This window comes from Pteropus vampyrus, unplaced genomic scaffold, assembly GCF_000151845.1.
Source record: "Pteropus vampyrus isolate Shadow unplaced genomic scaffold, Pvam_2.0 Scaffold62, whole genome shotgun sequence".
Lineage (NCBI taxonomy): Eukaryota > Metazoa > Chordata > Mammalia > Chiroptera > Pteropodidae > Pteropus > Pteropus vampyrus.
The window spans coordinates 3,983,558-4,002,088 of record NW_011888843.1 but is presented as its reverse complement, the minus strand read 5'-3'; the positions used below and the strand labels follow the sequence as shown (position 1 = coordinate 4,002,088).

At 44.8% G+C, this 18,531-nt stretch overlaps 1 protein-coding gene across 18 annotated transcripts in view; it reads left to right on the top strand.

Moving 5' to 3' along the window:
• ZNF532 (zinc finger protein 532) overlaps positions 1-18,531 on the top strand; it is a 95,891-nt gene that overhangs the window by 1,146 nt on the left and 76,214 nt on the right. Inside the window, exons 1-4 of one of the 18 annotated variants that reach the window (XM_011361091.2) lie at positions 7-148; positions 795-940; positions 1,724-1,804; positions 1,890-1,999. The exons of 1 other annotated variant lie outside the window; for it this stretch is intronic. The gene's annotated coding sequence lies outside the window, so the exon portion shown is untranslated. Of the gene's footprint in view, positions 149-794; positions 941-1,003; positions 1,805-1,889; positions 2,000-6,269; positions 6,294-6,411; positions 6,533-18,531 lie in introns of those variants that run through there. 16 more of the 18 variants (XM_011361086.2, XM_011361085.2, XM_011361084.2 and 13 more) reach the window with 16 other exon arrangements.

Genomic DNA, 18,531 nt, shown 5'->3' with positions numbered 1-18,531 from the left:
AAGCCGCCGCCGCCGTCGCCGCCGCTACGACGACAGCAGCCGCAGCCACAGCAGCAGCAGCCGGCGGCGCCGCGCTGAACAAAGGTCATCCGAGCTGCGGCCCAGACGCCCGGGCTTGACCGCTGCGAAGGCCAACCCCGGGAAGGGGGTGGGTGTGCGCCCGGGGGGCGGGGGCGGCGAGGGAGGGGGCCGGGCGGGCGAACGAGGGGTGCAGGGCAGGGGAGCAAGGGGCGCGGGGTGGGCGCCGGGGCGAGGCGGGGTGCGGCCCCTCGTGCCCATCCCTGCGGGTCGGGGCGAGTGTGTTGAGGCTCAGGCCCTTTCGCCCGACTGCAGTGGCCTGTCCCACCCTGGCCTTGGGGACAGCTGGCCTTCGCGCCCCGCCAGCTTCCTTGGGGGGGCCGAGGACAAGCTGGTTTTGCTAGGCCCCACAAGTTCAGAGAGGGGGGCCACGTGAGCGCAGGAGCTCGCCTCCTCCCCCCTCCAGCGCTGGCTGCGCACAGAGGCGCTTTAAAGGCCTCTGTGCCCCCTTCCCCACTGCCCCTTCATCTGCCCCCCACCCCCACCCCACCCCACCCCAGGCATCTCTAGTTTTCTGCCCCGAGGTGAAGGGATTTGGACTTCTCCCCCCAGGTGCTTGAAAGAAGAGAAGGTTGGAGGAGGAGGAGACTGGGGGGGCTGCTGGTGGTGGTGACAGGGCTGGGAGAGAGAGGAGAGGGACGGGAGGAGGGGGCTGGGTGGGGTGGGGGTGACAGGCAGAGAGGAGCCTGGTCAACAAGCCAGCACCACTCTGCTAGGAGGCCGAGGCCGGCTCCTGCAGCCGACGCATCCAGTGTGAGGAGACACACATAGATTGCTTTCCTGGGGGCTCTTTGTCAGCCACCAACACAGAGAACACACACTGACACACACGTACACAAAGATCTGAGCCAGGTTGTGGGAGGTAAGTGGGGGAAGGAGAAGGAGGGGGCAACAGTGTCTGCGGTGGGTTTTGGGGCGGAGGGGAGGGGGGATGGGCCCTGAGGGGCTCTGGGGTGCTTGTGAGGTGGGCATTTCCAAGACTGTGTGCTTGTGTGGTGGGCGGGGGGGACACACGATGACCTTCCCCTCTTCAGGAAGACCTAAAAGCGAAAAGCAACCCCCAGCGAGACCCCCCTGTGCTGATGGTTTTCAGGGACTTGTTGGCAACTCAGCGAGGGTTGCCATAGCTTTTTTATGTAGGGTGACCAGAACCGGCTGAAACTGGTTTGAGGCAGATCAGCTCCTGAACACAATGCAGTCACTGAGCTACTACAGTGGGATAGCAGCTTCCTCCCTTCATGGCAGCCAAAAGCAGAGGAGCTTTGCAGGAAGGTACCATCCCAACACAGTATGTGAATGCACACTTAGACACCACACAGCACTGGTACGTGACTAATGGAGTCCTAAAAGATTCTGTGTAGGGAAGATGGGGAAAAAGGTGCAGGTTTGCAAGGTCTGAGATTACTTGGGCTTTTCCTGCCTTTTTCTTTTGCTTAAGGGATGGACAAGGAGCTGAGATTTATGACCCTTATTAAAGAAAAAAAATGCGACTTGCTAGGGTGGGGACACTTGGTTTATGCAGTCTCTCTCGCTCTCTCTTTCTCTGTTTTTAACAAAACCAAACCAAAATGAACTGATGGATTTGAAATGGTAGTTTGTTTGTTGCTGGAGAATGCTACTTTGCATGCTTTTTTTTCTCTTGCAGGCTATGTTCTGTTTTGTGCTTTTCCTTTTAGAAGCTACTAAAGGGTGTTGGGGATACTTCTGACTATTATGAAGGCCAAAGGTAACAGTATTGTTCTAGCAAATGAGCATAAACGCTTTTCAGTGATGCTGTAAGGCATACATGCTGTCTTTTTTTTCCCTTGTAGGCCTGTTGACTGGGGCTGCTTTTAACCCTTTCATGTTTGCAGAGAATGCAACTGTGTGACAGTAACTGAACACTGGTCCAAAGTCTTTCCTAAAGGTCAAGGTTCACCAGGTGAGATATGATATTTTGAGCATGGATTTAAGTATTTATTTGAAGATCCATTGAGACACAGACTGACAGTGGATCGGTACCCTGGAGATAATATTGGGTTCAGAGTGGAGAAGAAATACTCGTAATGTTCTCCCAGTCTAGTGGGATTAGGGTGACTGTATGATGGTATTGCTGTCCAGACGAAAGCAGAATGACTTCATGAAATCGCGTGTGTCTCGTCATTTAGGAGAGTCAGGCCTGGAACGAAGCAAGTTCAGAGGATGGTAGGCGTCAGGGCCTTGTGGAGAACGCACTGTTTTGCATAAGACTAAAGCAGTATACATGTAGCCTTTTCCCGATGATTACAAAAAAAAAAAAAAAAGGAGGGACTTTGCCAAATCGAGGCAGCCTCGCCACCTTTTTTGGGATTTGAGAGGTCTGCAGGTAGATTCGCCTTTTGTTCATTCATCACCTTTCTTTTACCTCGCTCTCTGTGTCAACCTGAAAGGTTTTTCACTGCGAGTCAAGTGGTGGAATGGCTTTTATTGATTTTGGGAGCTGTTGACGGTGAGTTTGCCACTGGATTATTTGTGGCATACATTTTAATATGGAATCCTAATGCGGGACCAGGAGGAAAGCGGGTCGTCTGGTTTCACCTGTGAAAAGATGCCTGTTAACTCGAAGCTTTACAGCAGTGGACAGTAGAAAAATCTCTCGTGCCTTAAGAGATAGCAGTTAGATTTGAGCTGGCATTTTTATGCAGCCTCCAGAAGCAGAGGTTTTAGAGAGGCGAGGAGAAAGCAGTAATGAGTGTAGCCAAGTGAAGAACAAAGGCAGCGTGAGCTTACAGGGGAACACTAAACATTTTGCCTTGGGGTTCCTTGTGCAAAGGACTTCCACTTCCCCAAACAGGAAACCAGCAGCTCCAGAAATCACATCCAATATGATGTCATCAACAGATAGAACTGCTTCTGTCTTCTGGTTTGGTAAAAAAAAAAAAAAAAAAAAAGAAAAAAGTACAGTCAAGAGGAGCTCATAGAAGACATGATTGAAAATAAATTTCTCTCCCACTTTGAAGGGGGTATTTTGTTCCTTTTCGCGGTCAGCTGAACAGGCAGAGCCTTTTCAGGAATGCCGAGGATCTTAGAATTGGTTGTGTGCTGGCAGTTAGTTGGTGGGCAGAATATCTGCAGTGGAGGGTGTCAAGTATGCAAGGGTTTTTATTGTTAAAATTGTTTTCATACGATTGCAGAGCAATCCAGTGCGTGAGAGAACAGGCAAAGGGAAATGAGTGCATGGTTAGCTCAGAATACTTCGTGTGGTATTTAAGAGAGAGAGACGTAATCTCAGACTGCTATACCAGTAAATAGCTTATGTGATGGAACAAAATCTTTTACAAATCATGGTGCTAAATTGGTTTTCAGTTCTCCATCATTTTGACTGCCAGAGGTGCTGTGTCAGAGTGTGGGCAGAAATCTGCTTGCAAAGCAGACCCCAGTCCACGTTGCATGATATGCTGCTCCTGCTTTTTTGGTGCCAGCTAAAACTCAGATGGCTAATATGATAAACCTTAATTAGCTTAATACAAGAAGCTGTTTTATAATTTAGTCCTTCACTCCTGCCTTTAGAAAGTCAGTGATTTTTATTTAATTTTGATGGCTACTCCCTTTCAAGGACTCTTTCCTGATAAAGTGTTTTAAAAGCCCCTTTTGTAAGGCTTTGCATGTCTCAGAATGTTCTGGTTTACTCTCTGTGGTTTTTAGCTTTGTTCCCTCCCCCCCAGAAGCCTCCTGGAAAATAGCATTTGTTTTGCATTTAGGCCGGTCTTTCCAGCTGCAAATGCAGTGTGAGGTTGGAGAGCTGGTTCTCCAGCGCAGTAATCAGGGAGCTCATCTTGGATTGAGGTCTGACTCAGGTGGCGATCTCATGCTGAGGTATAACAATGTGGCAGGCCTAGGTCCCCTGGGAGAGGATCAGAGTTTTCTGGCTTGGGAATGTGACTGTGAGTGTGGAGGACAAGTCGCAGCATTAGCATTCTCTTTCTCGGAAGAGCCAGGAGGGAACAGGGTGGCACCTATCCTTGGAGCTGGGGCCTGTTTGTTGCTGTCACTGTTGCCTTGGGGGCAGCCACACCTGGAGCTCGGGAGCCCATCCCCGGTCGGGACTGCTGGCAGCAGTCTCCAAGGCGGTCATCCTCTCCGGAGGAGGAATGTGTGGGTTTGGCTGAAGAGGGTACACTGGAAAGAAAGTGTCACTTGTGTATTGAAACTTTGCTTGTTTTGGTCAATTGGCTATTTAGAATAATTTTTTCCATGTTAAAAAACCTCGGACTTAGGGCTTTTAGAACTGAGCTCCTGGTTCAGGAGGACTCGTGCTCTTTTTTTTTTTTTTTTTGCCTCTTTTGTCACAAAGAGATTCCCCGCCCCCACTCACCTTGACTCCTTTTTAAAGGAGGGTTTAGGAAGGAGGCATCAACATGTAAATGGAATGTTCTGCTTGTGCTTTTGACTAGGATGAATTAGAATTTTAGGATCTGTAGTCTCCCATCCCCTTTATTTCTTCCCTTGAAATGCTTTCGTGGGCATCGCTGTGGGGGTACAGTCTGTCTTCTGTTGGTTTTGAATAACTCTCCCCATATCCTTGGTAGAATTCCACCTGGCTGTTCACAGCTGGAGCAGGGGTTACTCTGATGAACTTCACAAAGGTTGCCAACACAAGGGAGACTGGGAAGGTCTGGGGTGGCTTCCTCTGCATTCCCCTAACATCTTCCTAATCAATATAGTTCAGGAACAAGGAAACAATGACAGCAGCTGTGGAAAATGTTAAGGAAATTCACACCTTTGTGTTAATTATATTTAGGGGGATGATCTTTAACCAAGTCATGATTCAATGAAACATTTTTAGTTTTCGAATTTACGTACAGTAAAATTTACTCTATGGTGTACAGTTCTTTGTGTTTTGACAAGTATATATTGCTGTGTATCCGCCACCACTGTCCATAATGAGGAATGGTTCCATTGCCCCCAAAACTTTCCTCCTGCTCCCCCTTTGCAATCAGACTCTTCTTCCTGTCCCAGCTCCTTGGCAGGCACTGATTTGTTCTGGCCCTGTATTTGGCCTTTTCCAGAACGTCATACAAATGGCTTCTTTCACTTAGTAAAGTACCTTTGAGGTCCATCCGTGTTACTGTGTGTATCCATTCTTGGTTCTTCTTTATTGCCAGGTCGTAGACCAGTGTATGGATGTGTCACAGTTTTTTATACATTCGCTGTTTGGAGGACATTTGGAGGGTTTTTCCCGTGTTTGGTGATTGTGAATAAAACTGCTGTAAACATTTGCATACAGATTTTTGTCTGAACACTATGTTTTTATATCTCCGAAGGTAAAATACTTAGGAGTGGGATGGTTGGGTCATATGGTAAGTACATAAGAATTAAAACTTTGAATGAAAAGAAATTCAGCTCGTAGCTCACAAAAAAGATCTTGCCTTGTCAGCTGCAGCTCAGACGTCCCAAGTAAGAGATTGTAGCAGACATTATCTGATGACACATGAGGGATGATCATGACAATAGACCACTCACTAACAGGATGACATGCTTTATAACCCAGAACTAATCAGAATTAGCTAAAAAGTGGAAACAAAAAACGGCAAGTGGTAAAATCTTTATTTCCTACAGCAATTATTTTTAATCTCTTCAGAGACATTTGGCAGTTTAATTTTTACATATGTCTTCAGGTTCAGTGAAACACCAAACAATAATAGAATCAAAGTTTTAGAAAGTGGTACCGAAGATCTTTGTTGAAATCTTAGTTGTGTAAACAACTTAATTATAATTTGTCTTATTTATTGACTGCCAAAATGGTGGTGGTGGTTTAATATTCGAAGTTATTCAGCTTTCGTGCCTTTTAAGGAAATGAAAATATTTAAGCGATCTCAAGGCAATGAAGTAGGTAGATTTGGGGAACTTTTTTTTTTTTTTTTTTTTAGCGGATAAAATAGTGTTCAGGATTGGGAAGAGCAAATAGACCTGAGGTTATGGTAATATGGAGGGAGGGGCCCAAGAAGGGGGGAGCCATTGTTAAATTGGGGATTATTTCATCCACTTAGCAGATACTTACTGAGTGTTTACCGAGCACCGGATGTTGTGTGAGGCTCTGGGAGTACCACAGGAGAAGGGCTCCAGAGGAATCTAGTGGGAAGTAGCCTACAGATGCTATGACAGGAATGTGAACAGAGGCCACCTAATGCCGGGCGAGGGAGGAGCCCCCGAAGCAGTGGCTTCTGAGCTGCATTGTGAATGACCAGTAAGAATATGTAAGTCAGGGGCAGGGACTGGGGGAAGAGCACAAGAGGCCACTGGAGCAGCACATGGAAGGGCCCTCAGGGAGCCTGGTGTTGCCAGCAGGGATGGGAGAGCGGGGTGTGGGAGATTGGAGGAAATTTAGGAGGCAGTCGAGGGCCAGACTTTGAAGGTCATTTTTGTATAGCCCATTCAAGAATAACTTTTTTGTGTAGGCAGTTTAGGCAGAAAAGACTTACTTTTAATGACAAAGGTAAGTCATTACCTTTGGGGCGGTACCGTGAGGTTGGAATGGAGGCCGTTCAGGCTGCAGGGGGGCGGGGAGGTCAAGTGATGGGACCACCGCAGCAAAGAGGAGGGCTTGACCCAAGGTGTGTCTGTGGGGTAGAGCGGTAGGTGGCGACTGCTTCAGGTGGCAGGTGTGCTTATGGTGCTACCTGATGGGATACGGGGGATGATGGAGGAGGAGGGATAGAGGCCCTTGAGGTTACTTGCTGCTGATTGTTTCTGTCTCTGAGATTCTGAATTCAGAAGGCGGAATACATTTGAAGGGTGCAGGTGGGGGGGCTTGATACAGTGAGTTCAGGTTTGGGTTGAGTTGCCCAGATCTTCCAGATCTTTGTCTCTCAGATCCAGAGTTCTAGATTGGGAGAACTTAGCATAGAACAGAGATGATAAAAGAAAGGTGCAAATAAGGTTGAGTTTAGGGTCCCATACGATAATGGGTTATGTAATAAAAACCATCAGTGAAGTGTGGGGGCGCTGAGGAACGTAAGATACACGTTTCAGGAAGTTAGAGGGCCAAACATTTCCAAAAGGGCAGAAAATATTAGAAGCTAACACCCATAGGCACTGCAGTCTGTCGTGGCGGGCCTTTCCATGTGTTCTGTCATTTAATACCAAAACAGTGAGATGGACTGTATACTATTATTCCCATGATGCAGGTGAGGGAAACTGAGACAGAGATCCGGGCCAGGACCTGCCAGCTCATAAGCGGTAGCAGAGGCAGAATTTGGAGCCTGCACCTCGCCGCTAGGCTCTTCTGCCTTGGGGGAGCACATTTAGTGGTTATGGGGAACCCATGGAAAGTGTTTAATGGGGTGGAGGTAAGGGGGAGGAGACACCGAGAGAGGGCCCAGGTAAGTGCTAAACTGCACTGATAATGTTCAGGTTAGAAGTGCCAGCCGGTCCAGGTAATGGGGGGATGGGGGGGGGGTTGAGTCACAGTAAAGGCCCTCGTAATTAGCCCGGTTTTCCTGATTTTAGTCATCACAGGAGAATCTGTATCTACACCAGAGACGGTGCTAGAAATAGCACATTGAAAAGACACACGTTTTTACTGGGACTAGGCTGAAGATACACATTGGAAGGGAGAAGGAACAAAGACATGTTTTTGTTTTATTTATTCTTTGAAAGAGATGAGAAAATAAAAGTAAATTGAAAGTTGTGTTGAGAAATATCTTTTGTTCTAAAAATAAACACAGTTTAAAGGATTTTTTGAATCATCTTCTATAGACAGGTGGTTCTAAATCCTGTTTTACAATGGTGGGGGAGGGGGTGGAGCAAATTCTGCTTAATCTGAATCTGGAGGCAAATAAGTAACTTTTAGACAAATTTAGAGTAGACTTTTTAGCTTACTCATGTGTTCCCTACTAGGTAGGCTCTAGTCCGGGGTGCTTTGGGCCCTGAAATGCATACTTTGTATGGTTTTGTTTTCAGTGAGATATTATTACAGCTTTACATAAACAGAGATTCCAGGCACATTGAAGGATTCTTAGAGGCCTACAGATAAAATCAAGGTATAGTTCTTGAATGTTTTCTCAACTCAGCCTTTTCTTTTTAGAAGATAAACTCCTGCTTTCCACAGGCTGACTCATGAGTCTGGTAATGGGTATTGATTTTGATCATTTTCTTCTGCGAGGAACGCATTCTTTCTAGGGATCTGAATGGTGAGAATTAGACTGCAGAAAAACTTACTAGGTTAGGAAATTCAAAGCCCTGTGGATGTACTTCAAATATTTACAGTGACCGCCTCATTTTCTGCAGCGAGCCCATATTGGGTGGAGGGGAATGGGTCACCCAGTGGCTAGTAGCAGGTTTGCAATTAGAACCCAGCACTCCGGGATCCTAGTGCCAGGCTGTTGTGTCGTTACTTTCTGCCTTCCAAAATTTATGGTATGTTTTGATGGTATATAAATCAGCTAATATTTGTAACCCTTCTATCATGTGAATCTGAAAACATGAGTTATTTGGACGAAGCCTCACACAGGCAGGTGTTCGTTGATAAGCCAGCCATCAACACTGTTGCTGATTTAATGCAGCAAAATCGGGAGAGGTAGTTTGAGGTTTGTAGCTGGAGAACTGACTGTGCTTAGTATTCTAGTTAAATCTGGGGGGTAAAGCCATGGAGATTTTCAGTTGCCTTTGCCTAGCCCTTGATGATATAAATCTTTATTCTGTCACTGACTAAATGGGACCTTGAGCAAATTACTTAAATTCTAAGTGATACTTTTCTTGAGTTCTTTGAGTATTAAATGCATATGAAGGTGCTCAGCAGAGTGCCTGGTATGTAATAAGTCTTAGTCACTCTGTGTTCCTCAGCCCCCTGTTTTTGGGGAAAGACCTTTGCCTGTCATTCTTTTTTTCTGTCTTGGTGTTGTTTCTCCTGTCCTTCCTTTGATTTCATTTACAATCAGATTTTTTGGGAGGGGGGCATGAAAACACACACAGTGAGTGTCTCCTGCCTTGTCTCTAGGTCTTCACTTACAGCTGCCCTTTTTCTGGTTAAAAGTGGGTGATACGTAGGCAAAAGGGTAGCGTCCTTGTTCCTACCTGGCTGTGCGTTCATTTGTAGGTGGAAAATGTTGGATGAACAATCTTACCCTTCAACTTTCTAGTCAGTGAGCGGCTATAGTCTAGATTGTCTGTCTATTGGTGTGATTTATGTTGAACAGATTTTAAAAACAAACAGCTCGATTGTGAAAATACGGCGGGTTGGCTAATGCCTCTCATCTGTCCCTGTCTCTTGGCATTTTGCTTCCCACGTTTGCTCAACTGACCCGACATTCGTATGTTGCCCACTGGGTTTGGTAGTGATAGAAGACTGAGTGGAAAAGGCTCCCAGGGTCTGGGGATAATTATTTCATGTCTAGAACTGCTCCGTCCAGTATGGTAGGCACCAGCCACGTGGAGCTATATTGAGCACTCGCAGTGTGGCTAATTGAGATGAGCTGTAAGCATAGATTCTACACCAGGTTTTGAAGACTTACATAGAAGAAAAGAATGTCATAGCTCATTAAAAGATTTTTGTATGGATTACGTTTGGATACTGGGATGCTGGAAACTAGGAACTCACGTCAGCATGCACTCCGCTCACTGTGTTCTTTACAGGGCCACATGTCCTCGGTTGTCTCTGTGCCTCTTCGTAAAGCTGCGTTCTCTGTCACATGGCAAACATGGCTGCCCCACGGCCCTTATGTTTCCATGTCCTTATGTAGACAGGGAGACGTCACCGGTATTCCTCAGTCCCACTTCCCGTTCTGAAGACCAGAGATCTCAGTGGGCCTGGTCTAATCAGCTGCGGCTCGTGGGGCGGGGTTGCCGCTAACCCTGAAGGGGCGACCGTGGTTTGCAGTGGGCTCTTGAAACATCCCCTGCGGGAGGGGGTCTACTGCAGGTAGGAATCATCGGTCGGAGGTGATCAGCTGTCTAGTCAGGGCAGTCCTCATTTTGCAATGCAGTGCTTTCTAGAGAATGTTGTCGTTAAGAGCAAAATCTGGTACTTGCCTTTTTGTTCAAACATCAGCAAAGCCATTGAGTGAACGAGTGAAGGCGACGAGAAGTGATTTACACGTGTTTATTAGTGAAGTTGAACAAGCTGGAGGCAGAAAGGGGGCGCCGAAGGGAGGGGCCGCCTTTTACAGAACGTGTTCTTGTTCGTATATTAAAATAACATTGCTGACCAACTGTTGATTTTTTCAGTGGTGGGGTGGGTTTACCTTGGTTTCTCCCATCTATCATCTGTTCCTACAGCCTAGAGCACCGACTTGCTATCTGTCTGCTGTTTGGGGAGCGCAGTCTGTAGCTTTGCCTTGGTTCATTCTTGTCAGAAAATAACTTACCCGTGAGTGAACTGCATTTGTGTCCTTAGTATTTACACTATATTCCGACACGCTTACTTGGGTTCTAGGGTAGCGGGGCAGGGGGAAGTATACACAAAAGGAAAGATCGGATCTAAGTGGAGGTTCCGATAAAGATAAATTTGGGGCAGGATTGTGAAAAAGGAGAGGGATGGAGCTTGATTAAAAGAGAAGGATGACCCAAGGAGGAAAGTGTGGGGGGGAGTTTAACACTTGGCATGAGAGGGAAATGTGCAGAGGACATCGAGCGTAGCCGTCTGGCTACGACAGAGATTTTTAGCCAGGAAATGATGAAAAACGAGTCTCAAGGAAGATTAGCTCAGGGGTGCCTCAGTCACCCTGGGAAGGTGCCGCTAAGGAAGCTGTCTGCTCAGAGCCACTTTTGATTTCTGAGTAGTTGGGTCTCACAGCAACCCTGACAGGTAGGTGATCTTTACTCATTTTCTGCCTGAGGAATTTGAGGCTCCTTAGTGCAGGAGCTGGCTTCCACACCTGTGTCTTTCTGACCTTGAAGCGTGTTCCTTTTACTGTTCTTCAGCGTAGCAGCCAAACTGTATGAACTATTTAGTGTGTAGAAATGGAATCTTTTCTCTGTTTTCTATTTATTCAGAATCACAAGAATAATATATTTAGCTTTCAGTATTTGTTCCATAAATGCATAGCAAACGCTGATTGTCTGAGGAATGCCTTGGACTGAGACATCGGAGGTAAGAAATTTGGCCAGAAGGCTGGAGAAATTGTTCAGGCCTAATGTCTAGGGTCTCATGGGTGCACAGATAGTATTTAAAGACCTCTCATAGATACGAGTGTGAGTGTGTGTGTGTGTGTGTGTGTGCGTGCGCGCGCGAGAGAGTGTGCGTGTGTGCATGCGTGCATGCATGTGTGTGTGTTTGAGGCCCCTCGTAGGTATATATCTTTTTTGGCAAAGTGCAAGTCTGGTTTATCTGGCCAATGTTAATTTTGGGAAAGATGAAACACATAGTTTAACAGTTGAGTAATAATAATTAGGCTTTAGTGGTTTTGATGTAGATGACTCACAGAGTTTTAAAAAATTTCTGTTCCTCTAATCTTGAGCATTAGGATGTTGTTGACCTCTGTTGGAGTTTCAAATTTAGCTGTAACTTCTTTGGTTACACAGTGCTCTAATTTCAGGTCATTGAGGATAGGAAAAATTTGTTCTGCATCTGTTGTGCTGCTTAGGAGACCTTGCTGGGCTGCCTTTCTCAAGAGGCACTTCAGTTAAGAATGTTCATTGTTATATCCCACACGGTTGTTGGGGATTCTGAAGGCATCTGGCTTGTTATCATCACCTATTTGGGAGCATCAGAGTTGTGGCTTAATTTCTTCCAGGGCTTTCTCTATGCCGGAATCCTATTGCTGACCTTGTTTTCATGTTACGGTCACTCACATTACCAAGTGCTTACTGTATTCTGGGTAATGTGGTGAGCACCTACCTGGATAGTTTGTTTAATCCTCATAGTAACTCCATGAGGTAGATCTTATTTCCATTTTATACTAGAGAGAACAAGCTTAAAGAAGTTAAGTAATTCGCTTGGAATCTTATAAAGGGAAGAGCCAGAACTCACTCTAGTTTGTCTTACTGCAAAGCCCATGCTCTAAGCCACTGCAATGTACTGTGGTTTACAGGTATCATTTCTGTAGCTAATTCGTGGCAGGCTCAAATATCTTTGAGGTTCATAGCCACTGCCTCTGGGTCAGCCAATTATTTCTCCTATTGTCATGATCTACGGGGTATTTCTTGCTTGTTCCATGACACTGATGTGGCTTGGCTACCGAAAGTAGATAAACATGAAGAGATACCTTGCTCCTCCTGATTTTTCTTCCTGGACCATATATATGTGTGTGCCTACTTGTGTGCATGTGCGTTTTCCAACATAGATCGCTTCCTTTTGACAGTGCTCCCAGAACCAGTCAAACAAGGTTTCTGCAGTCATTTTTATGGCATTAAAGTTAAGGCAGAGCCCCTTTAGAAATACTTGTTATTGTTCTTCCTCCATATGTGGGGATTTGTTCCCTTGGGCTGATACAGAGGTGCCCCTGGGGAGAAACGACCAGGACAAATGTGGAGTCAGAGTCGTTCAGAAAAATGGGCAGGAAGCATCTCCTTCTCGCTCCACTCCAGAAGGCACTTCTGTTTCCTAATCCCATCTCCCAAGGAGAATACTTTCTTCACGTTGTTCCAAGTGTGTCTCAAAGATGTCTCACCCTGAAAGCTTCCAGCTTTAAATAAGCTCGGGTGGCTCTCCCCACCTGGATCCCCAGGATTGAAGGTTCACACTGAACGTTCACATCAGCACTTGCAAGTTCAGAGAAGCTTTGAGAAAAGCAAGGGTGTGTGTGTGTGTGTGTGTGTGTGTGTGTGTGTGTGTGTAGAACTTCCTCCATCCTCCTCCTCTTCCTAGAAGACGGCGATTGACGAAACGATGTCATTCATTCTCTGTTTTTCTGTTTTCCATCTACTCCAGGAAGAGAACTTTTAATTAAATGGGTTTATTTTTAAAGTCAGCAGCCAGTATGCATAAATTTGGGGGATGCTCTCAGTCCAATTTTATAGATGACAGTACTACATTCCACGATTCCAGACGTGTTCGGAAGTGAAGTTGGTAACTAGTGAGAGTTGTTTAGTGATTCGGCGATGGCATCATTCTGGAGATGTCAGAAGAGTCGCGGTAACTGTACCCATGGGGGAGCCTGCAGGGTGCCCCCATTCGTCCACAGCTCTCCACACCCGTCCTCAGCAGCCAGGCGGGAGCAGGACTTGCCATCCTGTCAATGCTCAAAGGCCTTGGCGCGGAGGACGGAGGAAGCGGGTTCATCGTGAGTTTAGGAGGCTGAGGTCTCGGTGGGAGGAGGACAGGACAGTAAGGGACAGTCTCTCTTCACTTAGAGCAGCACCACTGACGTGTGAGGCTGCGTCATTCTTTGTCGCGAGGGTATCCTATGCATTGTAGGGTGTCCAGTGTCGTTCCTGGTCTCTACTCACTAACTCCCCCGCGGCGCGCCCCCCCCCATGCCAGTAGCACCCCTCTCCTCCCGCCAATTTGTGACAAGCGGAAATGTCTCTGAACATTGCTAAGTATCAGTGGTGGTCACGGTGGTGAGGGGGCACGATCACCCCAGCTGAGAACGGGTTTAAAGCTTGTAGCAAGAACAATACTTCCAAACTTTGGGGAGTGAAATTCTAGAAGAAAGACCTCCCAGGGCCGCCCGCAGGCATCGCTGAGCTGTAAGGTCCCCAGGAAGTGACCGGTGCGCCTTCAGCTGCGCGTTGTCTCGTCCATGTTTTCTAGTGCTGGAAGTCTCCAAAATGTTTGCGAATATTTTAAATTTAGCATTTAAGACAAAGGAGAATTCCTGGTCAAATGAGTAAGGAGACAGCTAAAGTAGAGCTGCCGGTTTGACTGGAGACTGGAGTGTTTCAGTGTCTTTGTGCAGGAGTTGAGAAGGCTTATTCAGGTGACAAAGGAAAATTACTTTGAGGTTCCCCTTTCTATACACAAAGCAGCTCTTCTAAAGTAGAAAATCTATACTTTGCATCAAACTACAATTGCGGAGATGCGACTAAAAAGTGTAGTGTTTATAAAATGGCAAAAGAATGCTTCTAAAGCCTTTTGAGTTTTCCTAAACCAGGAATCCTTTGGTTTTAGTATTAATAAGTAACTTCTTAGTTTAGAAATATTGGAATTCACCAACATGCTTTAAAAAAAAAAAAAAGAGGCAGTTTGTATCCAACTGTAAAGGAATTTAGACATTTTTTTCTGGCTTTCTCATGGTGAAGCGATTTGAATAACCCACTTGAAGCAGAGGCTGTAATGAATTTTCCTGAAGTTTATTAATGGTGACAGGTTTAGCCCAGACCCTTTCAGTATTTCTCATTGACAAATTAGTAAATTGCCAGCACAAAGGTCTTTCAGTTAAAAGAATGTATATCCAGTGGGAAATAAAGCTCGTACAAAAGTAATCTTTGACAGAATTGCCAGGATTGATGATTTTGACTATCCCCAAGTTCACAGGAAATTTAAACTTCCATCTACATCCATGTAGGTATGAGATTTTGAAAATGCACACTTACACTTAGGTAGATGAACTTTGAAAACCATTTTCCCTTGTCAAAATGTTTGATGTGCATCCTAAGCCTTTCTATGAATTTTACGTTTATATATTTTATATATCTATATGTATAAACATAACAGTGCAATATTCTTATTTTAAAATTTTAATGTAGTATATATATTGTTTTATGACCTGATTTTTTTTTTTACCACTAAACGATGTGTCCTGATTGTTCCATGTCAGTATTTGTAATAGCACTACCTCACTTTTAATGACTGCATAGTACTCTATAGAAAGACATACCATAAACAAGTAAATGTACTTAACACTATTGAACGGTACTCTTAAAAATGGTTAAGATGGTAAATTTTATGCTACATGCATTTTATCACAATTAAAAAAAAGAATGTACCACAATTGATTTATTCATTTCCCTACTGGTAAACATTTACATGTTTCCCAGTGTTTTGCTGTATTACAAATAATGACACCAAATATATTTATACAGATGCCCCTCACTTTGGGAGATTTTGTTTCTTCAGTTTAAAACATTGCCCCGGTGCCCTCAGATCAATGACATGTTGTCCAGATACAGCAAATAGGATCCTTGTCCTTTTTTCTATGGGAATAACTAAGGAAAGTACAGGTTTTTTCTTTCTGGACTTTTAAGAAATTTTTGTTTGTGAGGGTGCTGTCGGAGAGAGAGAATCCTGCAGTGATCTCCTTAGCTGAAGGTTTTTTTTTCCATTTGGCTCGTAATTCAGTGGGGGCCTGGACAAGCCCTGCTCTGAGCACCTTTTTACTGTCACACACCAGATATCTGCAGAGATGGTCACCCAGGGAGATTACCTAGTTCCCAGAGGCATTCCTAAAGGTGAAATGAAGGACGCCCCGCAGCCAGATAACTAACTGGGTTAGGCGGCTTATTCCAGAACGCAGTTGGTCGTGGGCTCCAAGCAGGCTCTGGGCAGAGCGCAGCCAGCTGTTCAGGTCTGCGTGCAAACCGTTTGGTGTTTAGTTAACTCTGACTTCTGTGTTTAATTTTTTTTAGCTGAGCCATCTTTTTAAATGCTAACCCGAGGGCAGTCCTGCCCTTTAAATTTACATTCTGCTTTCTAAAGAAAAACACGGGGCAGGTATTTTTGGAAGCTTTGTATATTCAGTAAGTAGATATTCACTGTTCAAGAACCTTAGTACACTCAGGGCAAGTCAGCACAATTCTATTTTTGACTCTCGAGCAAGAAAAAGAAAACATTGGTCATGTGGATTGACTGGAGTTGCTTAATTTGGGTATGTTCGATGCTGGTTTAGTCACAGGGTGACTGAGCACTCTGCGTCTCCTGGGTGGGCAAGGTGGCCTGGTGGGAGAAGACCGAGATAAAGCAACGCGGGCGGGGCCTGTCCCCTTCCTTCTGGGCCTCCACTGAAAACCGCACAGCAAAGCAGAAGCCCCGAGCTTGAACAGGGGTTTCTGTGTCCTGGGGGACGAGCCAGTATTGCAAGTTGTGGCGAAAGTGACCTCTCCCAAATCTGAGTCCCTCTCTGAATGCTGGGGTGGGCCGCGGTTAGTCCCACTTCCTGAGGAAGCGACTGAGGTGGCCGGCTTTGTGAAAGCTGCTTCTCCCAGGAGTCCCACGGGGCCAGAGGAGCAGAAGTCACACGCTGCGTGATAGTCCCTTGAGCAGGGGGCTTTGGCACCGAAGGAGCCCTCCACAGAGGGTCTTTCTGTTCGGTTAGCGCTGTGCTTTCAAAAATGATTTCTTACTGCTCTACTACCCTGGATGTCCTATGCTCTGGGAAATCGGATCCTAGACAGAGAGAACTTTATGTCCTCCATAAAGAACTTTCTGGAATTATGCTCTGAAGTAAGTTATGAAAACTCAATATATTTGAAAGGAATGTAGTCACTAGAATGATACAACACAGTCTTCGTGAGATATTTAATTTTTTGCAAGCAGACTCAGGATAAAACAAGGTAGTTCATTAATAGAGGAAAATGAAAATTGGGCATTTTGGAACTTGCATGTGATTTTACCCAAGTACAATGAAAAGCAAATATTAAATCATTCAACTCGGTGTGAAAGTAAAGCACGGCTTCAGATGTCCCCTGTCATGCTCAGCACCACGTATTTCTAATTTAAAAAATACGTCGTCAAATATTTTCATTTTGAGTTTTTTTTTTTTAAACGAGAGTGTATATGACCCAGACGTTTCCTTCTCCTTTTCTCCTGCATGTTTCTCCAGCATATTGTAGACCACATTTTCTCTTTCCTTGATTTTCCAAACTTCCTTCTTCTCAAGCATTTAGATAATACGTAAGAGTGAAAAGCTCCGAGGTGAGGGAGGTGGAGGTGGCCCCACTCCTCCTGGGCTCCCGGTTTCCATGTAGCTGCCGCCATAGAGCGGGGAGTCTTTTCAGGGTGTACCTTAAATCCATCAGGTTGGCTTTCTCGAGCCATATAACGTATGTCCCTATATTATATCTTTTTCTTCATATTACTTTTACTTGCCTCTTCATATATATCTTTTTTTTTCTGTAAAATCCATTTATTAAAAAAACAGCACTGACCTTGACTTGTGCATTCTACTTAAAAGGACATTTTTCTGGAAGTGGATCGAGTGCTTAAGAAATCCTAAGTGAAATTAAGTACCGACCTTTGTCAGTGCTTAACCGTTACAACCTGGGCTTCCCCAAACGTTTGCTTTCCTTCCACCCAGGACATCACTGGGCCTCGGCTCCAGTTACCTCCCAGCTCTTTTCTCCTGGAAAGAGTGGTTTTACCTCTAATGACTTATTTTCGTTGTTGTTTTTTTGTCCTTTAACTATACCTAGTATCTGCTTGCTGAAATCCCCATGACTCTGAATTGCACTGTTAAAGGAATTTCTTTCTCTCTCGCCTCATCTCTTTCTTCAAAAATTTAAAATAACAAAGTCTGATATATCCGTTATATATCAGTTACTGCCTATAGACTCAGCAGCCTGTACTTTAAATGTGATTGTCTCTGTCTGCGTGTTCCTGTCCCCCCTTCTCCCCTCTGTTCTTCCCCCTCCCCCTCCCCCTCTCTCTAGTAGGTAAATGGCTCTTTCCTTCCTTTCCAGAGGAGCCTGAGACCCTTGTACTGATGAACGTTTAAAAATCATCATATAAGACATATTATGCTCTATAAACGGGATCAAAAGTTTTCTTATACTTGGTTTTGGTTTTGTTCTGTGTTTTTGCATATGTTTTAAGACTTATCACCAAAAATGAGAATTAATAACCGTTTTGACTAAAGGTACCTAAGAAAGTTGACTGGCTACTTCATTCCGGTCTTTCCAACTCTTTCTTTCTTGTTGACCAGTTTCTTTTTCATCCTAGCCTGAGGTGATATTACCTGCCGGCCTAAACCAGTTTTCCCTCTCTCCTGAAGCTTGATGAGCCTTTGGGTTCACACTTTCCTTGAGTTGGGGGAAGTAATTTATTGTTTAGATAAGATTTCCTTCAGGCTAAGAACCCTTAGGACAATGAAAGTAAAAGTTCTGAAATAGGTGTGTGGATAAATATAATATAGATACTTATCCATAGGCAAGCCTAGTTTACTGTGCAATCAAGAGTATGTAGTCTCTCGATGGATGGAATGATTGAAGTTTTCTGAAACATGTTAAACTTAAGGGGTATAATTTAAAGAGCACGAGTCAACGATTTTAATGTCTTTCTCTCCTCTTTCATTTTATCACATGAGTTGGAAATACATCTTCAAAAAAAAATCTTCCAAATTTTAAAGCGAATGGGTGAAACTCAACACTGTGTCTTAAAGGTTATTTTTTTGAAGTGTTCTTATTTTTGCAAGAATTCTTGAAGGAAGGTCTCTTGTGGTTTCTTGCTTTGGCAAAATTTCTTTGGAAAATATCAAAATCTAAAATTAAAAGTGTATTCTTGAACAAATGTATGCGTTGAGTTAACGTGGACATATGTCTGTGACATGATGGAAACATGCATAGACATAGATGTCTGTGATATACTGTTGAACATAAAAAAGTCTATTATGTTAAAATTCT